The sequence below is a fragment of the Tursiops truncatus genome, chromosome 10 (genome assembly GCF_011762595.2).
Source record: "Tursiops truncatus isolate mTurTru1 chromosome 10, mTurTru1.mat.Y, whole genome shotgun sequence".
Lineage (NCBI taxonomy): Eukaryota > Metazoa > Chordata > Mammalia > Artiodactyla > Delphinidae > Tursiops > Tursiops truncatus.
In genome coordinates this window covers 5,662,182-5,680,449 of record NC_047043.1, presented here as the reverse complement: position 1 = coordinate 5,680,449, position 18,268 = coordinate 5,662,182, and the positions used below count along the sequence as shown (strand labels likewise).

The 18,268-nt window shown below is 39.0% G+C and overlaps 1 protein-coding gene across 1 annotated transcript in view; it reads left to right on the top strand.

The window, feature by feature from the left end:
• BLOC1S5 (biogenesis of lysosomal organelles complex 1 subunit 5) overlaps positions 1–18,268 on the top strand; it is a 120,694-nt gene that overhangs the window by 78,489 nt on the left and 23,937 nt on the right. The gene's annotated exons all lie outside the window — the stretch shown is intronic.

Below are 18,268 nucleotides of genomic sequence, written 5' to 3'. Positions count from 1 at the left end.
CTGATAGTGAGATTAAAACTGTTTTAGGATTGTAACTTCTCCCTGGAGAAAGTGATTTAGTGGTCAAAGCCTCTGCTTGATGAGAGATCGTGACCCTCTAGAACCCCAGAGTTGGGTCCTTACTACTTATACTCACCTTTAGCTGGCTGCTGCCCTTCTTCTAAAGACCGCGATACCTTCTTTTGTACCTTAAAGCCACCAGCATTTATATGGGTGAACACAACCATCTGGGAAAGAACTCACTACTTAAACTAATACTCAGGACTGCACTTCGTGGAACTTGGAGTTAACTCCATTAACAATAGACAGATCAGTCTGTTTTATTTTTACTATTTTTCAATAATAATAATTTTAACATGAGTGTTACCTTTGCTTTCTGGACATGAATAAATAGCTTTCTATCTTCCATATTTGGGAGCAGCTTTTATACTACAGGATTTTTTTTCTTTGTGACTTGGATAAGATTCACCAGTAGAAATATAGAGCCGATTGGGAGGACTCTTTGATGACTGTCTACATTTTTTCTTGATATTTGGCCTATTCAGAATTTCATCAGTTTTGGTAACATTTTTTCTAGAAATGTTTTCCATCTCAATGAGTTTGTTGAATCTGTAAGCATGCAGTTATATAGACTCCTCTTATAATTTTAGTGAATTTTCTGATTATTTTTAGGAAGTGAAAAAAAAATCAGGGAGATGGTTTTTAAGATTGTTTTAATATTTTATTTGGCTGGGAAACCCAGAAATCTCCAAATCGGGCTGTGGTTCAGTCAGCCCTCTTTTCTGAAGAGACTCCAATGGAAATATAAGAACAGGGTGCAACAGCAAAGTGAAACAAAGGAAAGTCAAGTTTAATTTCATCTGGGACTTTGCCCTGCAGGGTGGAATGGCAGTAGGCCGAGCTGGGTCTGGGTTGCGCATCATCTCCTGGGTAATTGAGAATGGGTAGAACCGAGCAAGTTTCCCATCGTCCCACTCCAGTGATCCAGAAGAGGAGGAAGAGCAGGCAGGAAGCACTGGCCCCGGTGACGAGCACTGAGCGGGTCCAGGGTTCCGCCCCAGGACGTTTCTAACAGACCAGCAGTGGCCTGCCTAGCTGCCACATTGGCGAGAAGACAGAGGAGAGAGAGTGAGCAAGTGATACATCGGGAGAAATAAGAAGCCCTGAATTGTATTTTTTATCTTCATGTTTTTACTTAGTGCAACTTTATTTTTTTAAATTTATTTTATTGAAGTATAGTTGATTTACAATGTTGTGTTAATTTCTGCTGTACAGCAAAGTGACTCAGTTATACATACATACATATATATATATTCTTCTTCATGTTCTTTTCCATTATGGTTTATCCCAGTATATGGAATATAGTTCCCTGTGCTCTACAGTAGGCCCTTGTTCCCTGTGCGCTACAGTAGGCCCATCAGTTCTATATGTAATAGTTTGCATCTTCTAACCCCAAACTCCCACTCCACCCCTCCCCCAACACCCTCTCCCTCTTGGCAACCACAAGTCTGTTATCTGTGTCTGTGAGTCTGTTTCTGTTTCATAGGTAAGTTCATTTGTTTCATATCTTAGATTCCACATATACGGGATATCATATGATATTTGTCTTTCTCTGACTTACTTCACTTAGTATGATACTTCATACTACTTACTACATACTTCATACTACTTACTACATACTACATACTTCACTTGGTAAGATAATCTCTAGGTCCACCCATGTTGCTGCAAATGGCATCATTTCATTCTTTTTCAAGGCTGAGTAATATTCCATTGTATATATGTACCACATCTTCTTTATCCATTCATCTGTCGACGGACATTTAGGTTGCTTCCCTGTCTTGGCTATTGTGAATAGTGCTGCTATGAACATAGGGGTGCATGTATCTTTTTGAATTGTAGTTTTGTCCAGGTATATGCCCAGGAGTGAGATTACTGCATCACATGGCAAGTCTGTTTTCAGTTTTCTGAGGAACCTCAGTACTGTTCTCCATAGTGGCTGTACCAATTTACATTCCCACCAACTGTGTAGGAGGGTTCCCTTTTCTCCACACCCTCTCCAGCATTTGCTATTTAGTACAACTTTATTATTATACATTTCTCTGTTGACAAATGTTAATACTGACATTATAGTGGAAGCACCATCACTTCTCAGCCCTGTCAGCCACTGGTTTTCTCCTGAGTCACTGTGATGCATATTTGCAGTATGAAATGGACACGTACTTTCAAGAGAGGCCAAAGAAAAGGCAGAGATTTGCGGGTCCAACATTTTGCTCTAACGCTTTCCTCTTTTCTTCATTTCTTATATTCTTTATTTTATCTGGTTCGAATAGGATTTACCATGGGTGATATTGTACATGATTTAAGTGTTTTTCCTCCTTGTGAAAATCTGATGGGGTGAAAATGGACATTCTGTTTTTAATTCATCTTCGTAAGATGTGAAGAATTGCCAGATAGGATTTTCTCTTTGGCCAAAATGAAATTTAAAACAAACAAACATATTGATATATATTTTTTAATTATAAATACTAACTTTTATTCAGAAAATAGGCTGATGATCTAATCTCCATTATATTCTTCTTGAAAATTTTATGAAATGGGTTGGCTAAAAGAAAATTAATGTTTTCCCAATATCTACCTAGTCCACTCTCTTCCACAACTGTTTCGATTGCCAGCTTTGTTCTCTATGTATTTAACTATTTGAGCGTCATTTTGTTCTTTTTTGTACATAAATCAATGGTTTTCATGGACATCATTAATTATACCATTTTACTCTTGCATAGCAAATATACGTTTATATTTTAACTGACCAGTAGAATTTCAACCTATGAAGTACACAAAATTTTCATCTAAGTTTTATTAAGTGAGTAATCAGATATTACCAATAACTTGCACTGACACTGACATGTCTTATTTTACTTTATAAATTTATTTCATTTATTTATTTCTGGCTGCATTGGGTCTTCATTGCTGTGCGGGTGCTTTCTCTAGTTGCGGCGAGCGGGGTCTACTCTTCGTTGTGATGCGCGGGCGTCTCATTGCAGTGGCTTCTCATGTTGCGGAGCACGGGCTCTAGGCGCATGGGCTTCAGTAGTTGTGGCTCGCGGGCTCTAGAGCGCAGGCTCAGTAGTTGTGGCGCACAGGCTTAGTTGCTCCGCGGCATGTGGGAATCTTCCCGGACCAGGGACTGAACCCATGGCCCCTGCATTGGCAGGTGGATTCTTAACCACTGAGCCACCAGGGAAGTCCCTGACATGTCTTATTTTAAATTGATGTGATGCTAATTAGAAATTTGGGGCACATGGTCATTGATATCATTCTCAAGTCAAGGAAGAGTAAAAATGAAATAGAATTCAGCTCTTTGGCCTTCCATATGCCCAGGAGCAAAGCTGAAGTGGAAGAGCACACTTTTGCCACATTGGAAGCTGCAGCTGAAATCTGGTGCGTCTTAACATTTAACTTCCTCTTTTTTAGATGTTTTTCGGAATAGTTATAATTATGGTGTTATATTGTTTTAACCACTTGTTAAAGTCATTCGGGAGAATGACTTTTGGAATTTCCAAATAGTTCTTTTTAATGCAAACTAGTACTTATTGTATCCTCTTTAGGTATTTTGCATTTTTTCAAAGACACTTTTTATTCTCTTTGATGCATTTTGAATTCTGCCTGGTGTCAAATTCATATTGTTGTCCCTGATTTCTTTTGGTTTTTGTATGCCTGAAATATCATCTCCCCGTTGTTGTTGTTGTTTAATTGTAGTAAGATATACATAACATAAAATTTGCCGTTTTAACCATTTTTAAGTGTAGAAGTTATTGGTATTAAGTACATTCATAATGTTGTAAACCGTCACCACTATCCATCTTCATAATCCCACACAGAAACTCTGTCCCCATGAAACACTAACTCCCCATTCCCTCTCCTTCCAGCCGCTGGTAACCTCTGTTCTACTTTCTGTCTCTATGAACTTGCCTTTTCTCGGTATCTCATAGAAGCGGACTCATACAGTATTTGTCCTTTTGTGTCTGTTTCACTTAGCATAATGTTTTCCAGGGCCATCCATGATGTAGCGTATGTCAAAATTTCATTCCTTTTTATGGATAAATAATATTCCATTGTATGTATATTTATATTTTGTTCATCCATTCATCTGTCAGTGGACGCTTGGGTTGTTTCCACCATTGGCTCTTGTGAATTATGGTGCTATGAACACTGGTATACAAGTATCTGTTTGAGTCCCTGCTTTGAATTTTTGGGGTATCTGCCTGGAATTGCTGGAACATACAAAGTTCTATGTTTAACTTTTGGAGGAACTGCCACACTTTTCCACAGCGGCTGCTCTATCCTTTTATTTTTAACGGTGCTGTGTGGGTCCATTTTAGTTGTGTTTCTTGTAAGCAGTGTATGGTTGACTTTTACTTTTTAACCTCAAACTTTCTTTGACTTTAACTATCCCAGTCATTTGGCAGATATATACTCTTTTCGTTTTATTAGGGCTTGTCTTTTAATGTTTTTCAAAACATAGTCTCCAATCTGTATTTTCTGACTGTAAAATTTAAAAATTAAAAAGATGCTTTTTGACCTACCTTCCTGCCTATAATTCCCATGTAAGACTTGAAATTTAAATTATTTTTGCTTCTTCATCTTTACCCTGTACTTTCACCTCAGATACTGATCTTCTTTAATATAAATAGGAGTTTGAAATTGAGGTTATTGTTACTATTTTATAGTTTTTGTAGGTGAATGCATGTTAATTTTCAGATGTTATGTTTCACATTGGCCTTGAGTTTAGCAACCATATTTGTGACAGTATTTTCTACAACTCTACCTTTAACTGACTTAGTGCTCACAGCTGATGCTTTTAGTCTCGTTTTCAGCATTTTTGGTTTCATTTCTTAAGCATCTCCAAATAATTTTTCAAGAGAAAATGAGTGCCATGTATATTCAGACCAGAATTAGCTTTTCCAGGACGCTTGTGTATTTTATGTTTCAGGTTTTCTCACTCATAACACCCCCGCCAGTGCCTCATCCCTAAACTTGCATTCATAACACTACATACTTTTGAAAGTTCCCCAGATTGTACTTTAGAATCCACAAAGCCTGGATCCGCCCTTGATTCTTACTGATTAATCTCTGAGTATATTCATTTTTTGCCTTCTCATGGGAAACGATTACAGAGCTAAAGTCAGATTTTTTACTCTTTCTAGGAAATATATTTTTCCTATCCAGAATTCAAGTGAGGTTGTTTTCGTTTGTTTGTTTTGTAATTCAAACATTTCTCTAGACTATATCACCCCCACCACCCATCAATTCCTGTGCTGAGTTTCTTCTTCCAGTTGTTACTGTCTTTGGATGACTGTAGAAAGAGAGCTGCGGGATGAGAAGGGGGACTTTGCTCAGCTATTCTGAAGCATGACAACCAAAGAGGAGATGACCAGATGCGAGAGTTCAGGCTTCTATTCCAGGTTTCAGACAGTGAAGTAGGAATGACATATTGGCCTGTCTTCTTCCAAACATGATAGAGCTGTCATAATTTGAGAGAGGCATGGGTTATTTTTCTCAGTCCAGTTCCACTAGTCTTATAATTTGTGGCAAGATCAGCCAGATTGTTTTTTAAATAACAGTGTTATTGACATATAGTTCACATACCGTATGACTCACCCTTTTAAAGTGCCCAATTCGTTTTTTTGTATATTCACAGATATGTGCGGCCATCACCACAATCAATTTTAGAACATTTTCATCACCTCTAAGAGAAAACCTGCACTCCTTAGCTGCCACCACCCCCAATCCCCTTATCCATTCATTCCCCTGCATCCCTAAGCAACCACTCATCTACTTTCTGTCTCTGTAGATTTGCCTGTTTGGGACATTTTCTGTAAATGGTATCATATAATATGAAGTCTTTCGTGATTGACTTCTTTCCTTTCACAGAATGTTTTCAAGGGTCATTCATGTTGTAACACATACCAGTATTTTGTTCCTTTTTTGTCCAAATAACATTGCACTGTATGAATATTACATTTTATTTATCCATTCGTCTGTTGATAGCCATTTGGGTTGTTTCCACCTTTTGGCTTTTACAAACAATGCTGATATAAGCATTTATGAAAGAGTTTTTGTGGGCGTATGTTTTCATTTCTCTTGGATAGATACCTAGGAGTGGGATTTCTGAGTTATATTCTACCTCTACATTTAACCCTTTGAGGAACTACCACACTGTTTTCCAAAGTAGCTGCACCGTTTTACATTTGCATTAGCAGTTTAGGAGGGTTCTGATTTCTCCACATCCTCGTCAACACTTGTTGTCTTCTGACTTTTTCTTTATAGCGATTCTTGTGGATGTGAAGTAGTATCTTATCGTGGGTTTGATTTGTATTTTCCTAGTGACTAATGATGTTCAGCATCTTTTCATGTGTTTATGAGCCATTGTATGTATTCTTAGGAGAAATGTATATTCAGATACCTTGCCTATTTTTATATTGGATTTTTTTGTGTTTTTATTGTTAAGTTCTTATTAAGAGTTCCTTATATGTTCTGGATACTAGCCCCTTATAAAATATGTGATTTGCAAATATTTTCTCTCGTTCTTTGTGTCAGCTTTTCACCTTCTTGATATTGTCCTTTGAAGTTTTTTATTTTGATAAAGTCCTATTTATCTCATTTTTCTTTTGTTGCCTGTGTTCTTGGTATCGTATCTAAGAACCATTGCCTAACCCAAGTCATGAAGGTTTATGCCTATGCTTTCTTCTAAGAGTTTCATAGTTTTAGTTTCTACATTTAGGTCTCTGATCCATTTTGAATTAATATTTTTATATGGTGTGAGGTAAGGGTCCCGCCTCATTCTTTTGCATGTGGAAATCCAGCTGTCCCAATACCATATGTTGAAAAAAACTATTCTTTTCCTAGTGAACTGTCTTGGAACGCTTGTCAGAAATCAATTGACCTTAAATATAAGGGGTTATTTCTGGACTTTCTATTCTCTTTCATTGATCTATATGTTTGACTTTCTGCCACTGTCACACAGTCTTGATTTCTGTAGCTTTGTAATAATTTTCGAAATCGAGAAGTATTAGTCTTCCAACTTTATTCTTTTTCAAGATTGTTCTGGCTAGTCAGGGTCCCTTGCAATTCCATATGAATTTTAGGACCAACTTGTCTATTTCTGCAGAAAAGCCAGCTGCAATCTTAATAGGGGTTGCATTCAATCTATAGATAATTTGTGGAGTGTTGCCATTTTACCAATATTAAATTTTCTAATCCAGGAACACAAATGTCTTTCCATGCATTTAGGTCTTGTGAAATTTCTTTCAGCAGTGTTTTGTAGTTTTCAGTGTACAGGACTTACACGTCTTTTGTTAAGTTTATCCCTAAGTATTTTTTATGCTATTGTAAATATAATCATTTTCTTAATTTTATTTTTAGATTGTTCATTGCTGGTGTATAGAACTACAATTGGTTTTGTATATCAACCGTGTATTCTGCAACCTTGCTGAACTTGTTTATTAGTTCTAATACTTTTTAAAAGATTCTTTAGGATTCTCTTGGTGCAAATGGGTTAATATTACTTCTTTCCTCCTTTCTGGATGCATATTTTTTCTTTGGATTGGCTAACTGCCCCAGCTAGAATCTCCAGTTCAATCTTGAATACAGGTGGTGAAAGCAGACATCCTTGTCTTGTTCCTGATCTTAGGGGGAGGTTTTCAGGCTTTTGGCACTAAGTATGATGTTTGCTGTGGGTTTTTCATAGGTGCCCTTAACTGGATTTCAGAAGCTCCCGTCTATTCCTCGTTTGTTGAGTGTTATCATGAAAAGGGGTTGGAATTTTTCAAATGCTTTTTCTGGATCTATTGAGATGATCATATGGTTTTGTTCTTTATTCTATTAATATGGTGTATTACATTGATTAATTTTCATATGTTGAATCAATCTTCCATTACTGGAAAAAATCTCACTTTATCATGGTTTCTAATCTGATTTATACATTACTAGATTTGGTTGCTAGTATTTTCATAGGTATTTTTGCATCTATACTTATAAGAGATTTGGGCCTCTAGTCTTCTTTTCTTGTGAGATGTTTTTCTGGTTTTACTATCAGGGTAATACTGGCCTCTTAGAATGAATTGAGAAGGGTTCTCTCATCTTCTATCTTTTGGAAGTGTTTGTGAAGGACTGGTGTTAATTCTTCGTTATACATTTGTCAGAATTCACCTGTGCAGGCATCTCATTCTGAGCTTTTCTTTGTGAGTAATTTTTGATTAATAATTTAATGTGTTTACTGCTATAGGTCTGTTCAGATTTTCTGTTTCTTCTTGAGTCAGTTTCAGTAATTTGTATCTCTCTAAGTTTTTGTACATTTCATCTAGGCATACAGTTGTTCATAGTATTCCCTTAAAATCCTTTTTATTTCTGTAATGTCAGTAGTAATGTCTCCTCTTTCATTTCTAATTTAATAATTTGAATCTTCTCACTTTTTTCTTGGTCAGTCTTCTAGCCAGATTTCTAATTTCATTTCACTGTGGTCAGAGAATTGTGTTTCATTTCAATCCTTTTACATTTATTGAGACTTGTTTCCAACCTGATATATTGTTTATCCTGGGTAATGTTCTTTGTGTACTTGAGAAGAATATGTATCCTATTGTTATTGGGTAGAATGTTCCATAGATATCCATTAGGTCTAGTTGGTTTATAGTGTTATTCAAGTCTTCTATTTCCTTGTTGATCTTCTGTTTTGTTGTTTTATTCATTAGTTAACATAGGGTATTGAAGTCTTCAACTATTAACTGTTCGAAGTTCTGTTTCTTTCATCAGTTCTGTCAGTTTTTGCTTCATATATTTTTGGGTCTCTTTATTAGGTACACACATGTTTATAATTCTTATATTTTCTCGATACCTTGACCCTTTTATCTTGACTCTTTTATTAAATGTTCTTCTTTGTCTCTGGTCTTAATGTCTACTTTGTATGATAGTAGGATAGCCATCCCAGTTCTTTTGTGTTTAATATTTGCATAGTATCTTTTTCCACTCTTTTTCTTTCAACTGATTTGTATCTTTGAATCTAAAAGGTGTCTCTTGCAGACAGCATATAGTTGGGTCATTTTTTTAAAATTTTACTTTATTTATTTATTTTTGGCTGTGTTGGATCTTCGTTGCTGCGTGTGGGCTTTCTCTAGTTGTGACGAGTGGGGGCTACTCTTTGTTGCGGTGCTCGGGCTTCTCGTTGCGGTGGCTTCTCTTGTTGCGGAGCACGGGCTCTAGGCACGTGGGCTTCAGTAGTTGTGGCATGCAGATTCAGTAGTTGTGGCTCCCAGGCTCTAGAGTGCAGGCTCAATAGTGTGGCACATGGGCTTAGTTGCTCCGCAGCATGTGGGATCTTCCTGGACCAGAGCTCGAACCCGTGTCCCCTGCATTGGCAGGTGGATTCTTGACCACTGCGTCACCAGGGAAGCCCATTTGGGTCATTTTTCTTTTTATTTCTTATCCATTCTGCAAGTCTCTGCATTTCGATTGAAGTGTTTAATCCATTTAAATTTAATATAATTACCAATAAAGTAAATTTTACGTATGCCATTTTCTATTTGTTTTCTATATGTCTGTGTCTTTTTTTTTTTTTAATTCCTGTATTCCTCGATTACTGCCTCCTTTTGTGTTAAGTAGATAATTCCACCCTTTAGGAATGGGCCTTTGGAGGAACTCCAACCCCATCTGCCTCCTCCAGTGACTCCCAGTCTTATTTTCACTGTGATTGTGGAGCTGTTGGTTTACAAGATTATCACAGAGGCTGGCAAGAGGGATGGGAACATGGGAAGTTAAAACATCTCAAAGTTTGCTCTTACTGAAATTCAGGTCTTTTTCTTAAACAAATGCTTCTCAGATTGTTGCAAGTCTTTAGTTAATTTCCAGAGTTTGGAAAAAGTTGATTTGGACAAATTTTTAGTGTTCTTATTGTTTTTATGAAGGGAGATGATTGTTAGGAGTTTTTACTCCACCATTCCTGCCCATGTCACCCCTTTTAAAATCTTTAAGCAGATTATATCACAACCTCCTTAAAATCTTCCAAAGACTTCTCTTTACAGTTAAAATTCCAGTCCCTAGCAGGGCCTATCAGGTCCTGCATGATTTTGCCCCTGCAGCCCCTCTCACCTCACCTGCCTGTTGCTCTCGCCCTTCTCACTAGATAGCCTCTCTGTCCCTTCTATTGCTTGAATACACTGGGCTGGTTCCTTCTGCAACTAATGTCTCAGCTCATTGTCACCTCCTCACAGAGGTTATTCCTTACCTCACCCTTTCCCTCTTTATCCCATTACCCTGGTTTATTTTATTTTTAACATTTAGCACTATCTGAAAACATTTAGCACCACCTGAAAAGATCTTGTACTTGTTATGTACTTGTACATAACCTCCTCATAGAGGTTATGCCTTACCTCACCCTTTCCCTCTTTATCCCATTACCCTGGTTTATTTTATTTTTAACATTTAGCACTATCTGAAAAGATCTTGTACTTTATTGTATCTTATCCAATAAGATTTGCCTATCCAATAAGATTTCCCTCACTAGACTGTAAACCCGATGAGAGCAAAGGCCCAGTTTGTCATCTTCTCTGCCACATCCTCACTGTGTAGAACACTCTTTGGCATATAGTTAGGTATTCATTGTTGAATGAATTAAGACCTAAGCTCATGGTTTACAGGCAACAAAAAGGGACCCACTTCAATTCTTAAAAAGGATTAGAACTTTATTTTTCTCCCTTGAAATTTCTCCAGTCTATAGTCTGGCTGTTAAAATGAAGTTACTAAACTTTCCCTTAAAATAAGTTAAAACAGTTTTTTTTTTATTACCTATTCTTTTCCTTTCTTTTTTTGTTTAAAGTTTACTTTTTCTGGGAAGTATTAGTTCGAATGTAGTATGGGTAATACTGGAATACTAGAGCCTCTTTTTTTTTTTTTTTTTTTTACATCTTTATTGGAGTATAATTGCTTTACAATGGTGTGTTAGTTTCTGCTTTATAACAAAGTGAATCAGTTATACATATACATATGTTCCCATATCTCTTCCCTCTTGCGTCTCCCTCCCTCCCACCCTCCCTATCCCACCCCTCTAGGTGGTCACAAAGCACCGAGCTGATCTCCCTGTGCTATGCGGCTGCTTCCCACTAACTATCTATTTTACGTTTGGTAGTGTATATATGTCCATTCCACTCTCTCACTTTGTCACAGCTTACCCATCCCCCTCCCCATATCCTCAAGTCCATTCTCTAGTAGGTCTGTGTCTTTATTCCTGTCTTACCCCTAGGTTCTTCATGACATTTTTTTTTCTTAAATTCCATATATATGTGTTAGCATACGGTATTTGCCTTTCTCTTTCTGACTTACTTCACTCTGTATGACAGACTCTAGGTCCATCCACCTCATTACAAATAGCTCAATTTCGTTTTGTTTTATGGTTGAATAATATTCCATTGTATATATGTGCCACATCTTCTTTATCCATTCATCCAATGATGGACACTTAGGTTGTTTCCATCTCCTGGCTATTGTAAATAGAGCTGCAATGAACATTGTGGTACATGACTCTTTTTGAATTATGGTTTTCTCAGGGTATATGCCCAGTAGTGGGATTGCTGGGTCATATGGTAGTTCTATTTGTAGTTTTTTAAGGAAACTCCATACTGTTCTCCATAGTGACTGTACCAATTCACATTCCCACCAGCAGTGAAAGAGGGTTCCCTTTTCTCCACACCCTCTCCAGCATTTATTGTTTCTAGATTTTTTGATGATGGCCATTCTGACTGGTGTGAGATGATATCTCATTGTAGTTTTGATTTGCATTTCTCTAATGATTAATGATGTTGAGCATTCTTTCATGTGTTTTTGGCAGTCTGTATATCTTTGGAGAAATGTCTATTTAGGTCTTCTGCCCATTTTTGGATTGGGTTGTTTGTTTTTTTGTTATTGAGCTGCATGAGCTGCTTGTAAATTTTGGAGATTAATCCTTTGTCAGTTGCTTCATTTGCAAATATTTCCTCCCATTCTGAGGGTTGTCTTTTGGTCTTGTTTATGGTTTCCTTTGCTGTGCAAAAGCTTTGAAGTTTCATTAGGTCCCATTTGTTTATTTTTGTTTTTATTTCCATTTCTCTAGGAGGTGGGTCAAAAGGATCTTGCTGTGATTTATGTCATAGAGTGTTCTGCCTATGTTTTCCTCTAAGAGTTTGATAGTTTCTGGCCTTACATTTAGGTCTTTAATCCATTTTGAGCTTATTTTTGTGTATGGTGTTAGGGAGTGTTCTAATCTCATACTTTTATATGTACCTGTCCAGTTTTCCCAGCACCACTTATTGAAGAGGCTGTCCTTTCTCCACTGTACATTCCTGCCTCCTTTATCAAAGATAAGGTGAACGTATGTGCATGGGTTTATCTCTGGGCTTTCTATCCTGTTCCATTGATCTATCTTTCTGTTTTTGTGCCAGTACCATACTGTCTTGATTACTGTAGCTTTGTAGTATAGTCTGAAGTCAAGGAGCCTGATTCCTCCAGCTCTGTTTTTCGATCTCAAGATTTCTTTGGCTATTCGGGGTCTTTTGTGTTTCCATACAAATTGTGAAATTTTTTGTTCTAGTTCTTTGAAAAATGCCAGTGGTAGTTTGATAGGGATTGCATTGAATCTGTAGATTGCTTTGGGTAGTAGAGTCATTTTCACAATATTGAATCTTGCAATCCAAGAATATGGTATATCTCTCCATCTATTTGTATCATCTTTAATTTCTTTCATCAGTGTCTTATAATTTTCTGCATACAGGTCTTTTGTCTCCTTAGGTAGGTTTATTCCTAGATATTTTATTCTTTTTGTTGCAATGGTAAATGGGAGTGTTTTCTTGATTTCACTTTCAGATTTTTCATCATTAGTGTATAGGAATCCCAGAGATTTCTGTGCATTAATTTTGTATCCTGCTACTTTACCATATTCATTGACTAGCTCTAGTAGTTTTCTGGTAGCGTCTTTAGGATTCTCTATGTATAGTATCATGTCATCTGCAAACAATGATAGCTTTACTTCTTCTATTCTGATTTGGATTCCTTTTATTTCCTTTTATTCTCTGATTGCTGTGGCTAAAACTTCCAAAACTATATTGAATAAGAGTGGTGAGAGTGGGCAACCTTGTCTTGTTCCTGATCTTAGTGGAAATGCTTTCAGTTTTTCACCATGGAGAACGATGTTGGCTGTGGGTTTGTCATATATGGCCTTTATTATGTTGAGGAAAGTTCCCTCTATGCCTACTTTCTGCAGGGTTTTTATCATAAATGGGTGTTGAATTTTGTCGAAAGCTTTCTCTGCATCTATTGAGATGACCATATGGTTTTTCTCCTTCAATTTGTTAATATGGTATATCACATTGATTGATTTGCGTATATTGAAGAATCCTTGCATTCCTGGAATAAACCCCACTTGATCATGGTGTATGATCCTTTTAATGTGCTGTTGGATTCTGTTTGCTAGTATTTTGTTGAGGATTTTTGCATCTATGTTCATCAGTGATATTGGTCCGTAGTTTTCTTTCTTTGTGACATCTTTGTCTGGTTTTGGTATCAGGGTGATGGTGGCCTCGTAGAATGAGTTTGGGAGTGTTCCCCCCTCTGCTATATTTTGGAAGAGTTTGAGAAGGATAGGTGTTAGCTCTTCTCGAAATGTTTGATAGTATTTGCCTGTGAAGCCATCTGATCCTGGGCTTTTGTTTGTTGGAAGATTTGTAATCAGTTTCAATTTCAGAGCTTGTGATTGGTCTGTTCATATTTTCTATTTCTTCCTGATTCAGTCTTGGCAGGTTGTGCATTTCTCAGAATTTGTCCATTTCTTCCAGGTTGTCCATTTTATTGGCATAGAGTTGCTTGTAGTAATCTCTCATGATCTTTTGTATTTCTGCAGTGTCAGTTGTTACTTCTCCTTTTTCATTTCTAATTCTATTGATTTGAGTCTTCTCCCTTTTTTTCTTGATGAGTCTGGCTAATGGTTTATCAATTTTGTTTATCTTCTCAAAGAACCAGCTTTTAGTTTTACTGATCTTTGCTATCGTTTCCTTCATTTCTTTTTCATTTATTTCTGATCTGATCTTCATGATTTCTTTCCTTCTGATAACTTTGAGGTTTTTTTGTTCTTCTTTCTCTTATTGCTTTAGGTGCAAGGTTAGGTTGTTTATTCGAGATGTTTCCTGTTTCTTAAGGTAGGATTGTATTGCTATAAACTTCCCTCTTAGAACTGCTTTTGCAGCATCCAGTAGGTTTTGGGTTGTCGTGTCTCCATTGTCATTTGTTTCTAGGTATTTTTTTATTTCCTCTTTGATTTCTTCAGTGATCACTTCGTTTTAAGTAGTGTATTGTTTAGCCTCCATGTGTTTGTATTTTTTACAGATCTTTTCCTGTAATTGATATCTAGTCTCATAGCATTGTGGTCGCAAAAGATACTTGATACAATTTCAATTTTCTTAAATTTACCAAGGCTTCATTTGTGACCCAAGATACGATCTATCCTGCAGAATGTTCCATGAGCACTTGAGAAAAATGTGTATTCTGTTGTCTTTGGATGGCATGTCCTATAAATATCAATTAAGTCCATCTTGTTTAATGCATCATTTAAAGCTTGTGTTTCCTTATTTATTTTCATTTTGGATGATCTGTCCATTGGTGAAAATGGGGTGTTAAAGTCCCCTTCTATGAATGTGTTACTGTCCATTTCCCATTTTATGGCTGTTAGTATTTGCCTTATGTATTCAGGTGCTCCTATGTTGGGTGCATAAATATTTACGATTGTTATATCTTCTTCTTGGATCGATCCCTTGATCGTTATGTAGTGTCCTTCTTTCTCTCTTTTAATAGTCTTTATTTTAAAGTCTATTTTGTCTGATATGAGACTTGCTACTCCAGCTTTCTTTTGGTTTCCATTTGCATGGAATATCTTTTTCCATCCCCTCACTTTCAGTCTGTATGTGTCTCCAGGTCTGGAGTGGGTCTCTTGTAGACAGCATACATATGGGTCTTGTTTGTTTTGTTTTGTTTTGTTTTGTTTTGTTTTTGCGGTACATGGGCCTCTCCCTGCTGTGGCCTCTCCCGTTGCGGAGCGCAGGCTCCGGACGCGCAGGCTCAGCGGCCATGGCTCACGGGCCCAGCCGCTCCGCGGCATGTGGGATCTCCTGGTACCGGGGCATGAACCCGTGTCCCCTGCATCGGCAGGTGGACTCTCAACCACTGCGCCAGCAGGGAAGCCAAGGGTCTTGTTTTTGTATCCATTCAGCCAGTCTGTGTCTTTTGGTGGCAGCATTTAATCCATTTACATTTAAGGTAATTATCGATATGTGTGTTCCTATTCCCATTTTCTTAATTGTTTTAGTTTTGTTCTTATAGGTCTTTTCCTTCTCTTGTGTTTCTTGCCTAGAGAAGATCCTTTAGCATTTGTTGTAAAGCTGGTTTGGTGGTGCTGAACTCTCTCAGCTTTTGCATGTCTGTAAAGGTTTTAATTTCTCCATCAAATCTGAATGAGATCCTTGCTGGGTAGAGTAATCTTGGTTGTAGGTTTTTCTCCTTCATCACTTTAAATATGTCCTGCCACTCCCTTCTGGCTTGCAGAGTTTCTCCTGAAAGATCAGCTGTTAACCTTATGGGGATTCCCTTGTGTGTTATTTGTTGTTCTTCCTTTGCTGCTTTTAATATGTTTTCTTTGTATTTAATTTTTGACAGTTTGATTAATATGTGTCTTGATGTGTTTCTCCTTGGATTTATCCTGTATGGGACTCTCTGTGCTTCCTGGACTTGATTAACTATTTCCTTTCCCATATTAGGGAAGTTTTCAACTATAATCTCTTCAAATGTTTTCTCAGTCCCTTTCTTTTTCACTTCTTCTACTGGAACCCCTATAATTCGAACGTTGGTGCGTTTAATGTTGTCCCAGAGGTCTCTGAGACTGTCCTCAGTTCTTTTCATGCTTTTTTCTTTATTCTGCTCTGCAGTAGTTATTTCCACTATTTTATCTTCTAGGTCACTTATCCGTTCCTCTGCCTCAGTTATTCTGCTATTGATCCCTTCTAGAGTATTTTTAATTTCATTTATTGTGTTGTTCATCATTGCTTGTTTCCTCTTTAGTTCTTCTTGATCCTTGATAAATGTTTCTTGCATTTTCTCTATTCTATTTCCATGATTTTGGATCATCTTTACTATCATTATTCTGAATTCTTTTTCAGGTAGACTGCCTATCTCCTCTTCATTTGTTAGGTCTGGTGGGTTTTTATCTTGCTCCTTTATCTGCTGTGTGTTTTTCTGTCTTCTCATTTTGCTTATCTTACTGTGTTTCGAGTCTCCTTTTTGCAGGCTGCAGGTTCGTAGTTCCCATTGTTTTTGGTGTCTGTCCCCAGTGGCTAAGGTTGGTTCAGTGGGTTGTGCAGGCTTCCTGGTGTAGGGGACTAGTGCCTGTGTTCTGGTGGATGAGGCTGGATCTTCTTTCTGGTGGGCAAGTCCACGTTTGGTGGTGTGTTTTGGGGTGTCTGTGGCCTTATTATGATTTTAGGCAGCCTCTCTGCTAGTGGGTGGGGTTGTGTTCCTGTCTTGCTAGTTGTTTGGCATAGGGTGTCCAGCACTGTAGCTTGCTGGTCGTTGAGTGAAGCTGGGTGTTGGTGTTGAGATGGAGATCTCTGGGAGATTTTTGCCATTTGATATTATGTGGAGCTGGGAGGTCTCTTGTGGACCAGTGTCCTGAAGTTGGCTCTCCCAGCTCAGAGGCACAGCATTGACTTCTGTCTGCAGCACCAAGAGCCTTTCATCCACACGGTTCAGAATAAAAGGGAGATAAAGTAGAAAGAGAGAGAGAGAGAGAGAGGAAGAAAGGAAGGAAGAAAGAGAAAAGAAACTAAAGTAAGGTAAAATAAAGTTATTAAATAAAAAAATTATTAAGAAAAAAAATTTTTTTAAGTAAAAAACAAAAAATGGACGGATAGAACCCTAGGACAAATGGTGAAAGCAAAGCTACACAGACAAAATCTCACACAGAAGCATACACATACACACTCACAAAAAGAGGAAAAGAGGGAAAGATAATAAATCTTGCTCTCAAAGTCCACCTCCTTAATTTGGGATGATTCGTTGTCTATTCATGTATTCCACAGATGCAGGGTTCATCAAGTTGATTGTGGAGCTTTAATCCGCTGCTTCTGAGGCTGCTGGGAGAGATTTCCCTTTCTCTTCTTTGTTCTCACAGCTCCCGGGGCTCAGCTTTGGATGTGGCCCCGCCTCTGCGCGTAGGTTGCTGGAGGGCGTCTGTTCTTCGCTCAGACAGGACGGGGTTAAAGGAGCCGCTGATTCGGTGGCTCTGGCTCACTCAGGCCGGGGGAGGGAGGGGCACTGCGTGCGGGGCGGGCCTGCGGCGGCAGAGGCCCGCGTGACGTTGCAGCAGCCTGAGGCGCACCGTGCGTTCTCCCGGGGGAGTTGTCCCTGGATCCCGGGACCCTGGCCGTGGGGGGCTGCACAGGCTCCCGGGAAGGGGGTGTGGAGAGTGACCTGTGGTCGCACACAGGCTTCTTGGTGGCGGCAGCAGCAGCCTTAGCGTCTCCTGCCGGTCTCTGGGGTCCGTGCTATTAGCCGCGGCTCGCGCCCGTCTCTTGAGCTCCTTTAAGCGGCGCTCTGAATCCCCTCTCCTCGCACACCAGGAAACAAAGAGGGAAGAAAAAGTCTCTTGCCTCTTCGGCAGCTCCAGACCTTTTCCCGGACTCCCTCCCGGCTAGCCGTGGTGCACTAACCCCCTTCAGGCTGTGTTCACGCCGCCGACCCCAGTCCTCTCCCTGCGCTCCGACCGAAGCCCGAGCCTCAGCTCCCAGCCCCGCCCGCCCCGGCGGGTGAGCAGACAAGCCTCTCGGGCTGGTGAGTGCCGGTCGGCCCTGATCCTCTGTGCGGGAATCTCCCCGCTTTGCCCTCCGCACCCCTGTGGCTGTGCTCTCCTCCACGGCTCCGAAGCTCCCGCCTCCGTCACCCGCAGTCTCCGCCCGCGAAGGGGCTCCTAGTGTGTGGAAACCTTTCCTCCTTCACGGCTCCCTCCCACTGGTGCAGGTCCCATCCCTATCCTTTTGTCTCTGTTTATTCTTTTTTCTTTTGCCCTACCCAGGTACGTGGGGAGTTTCTTGCCTTTTGGGAGGTCTGAGGTCTTCTGCCAGCGTTCAGTAGGTGTTCTGTAGGAGTTGTTCCACGTGTAGATGTATTTCTGATGTATCTGTGGGGAGGAAGGTGATCTCCACAT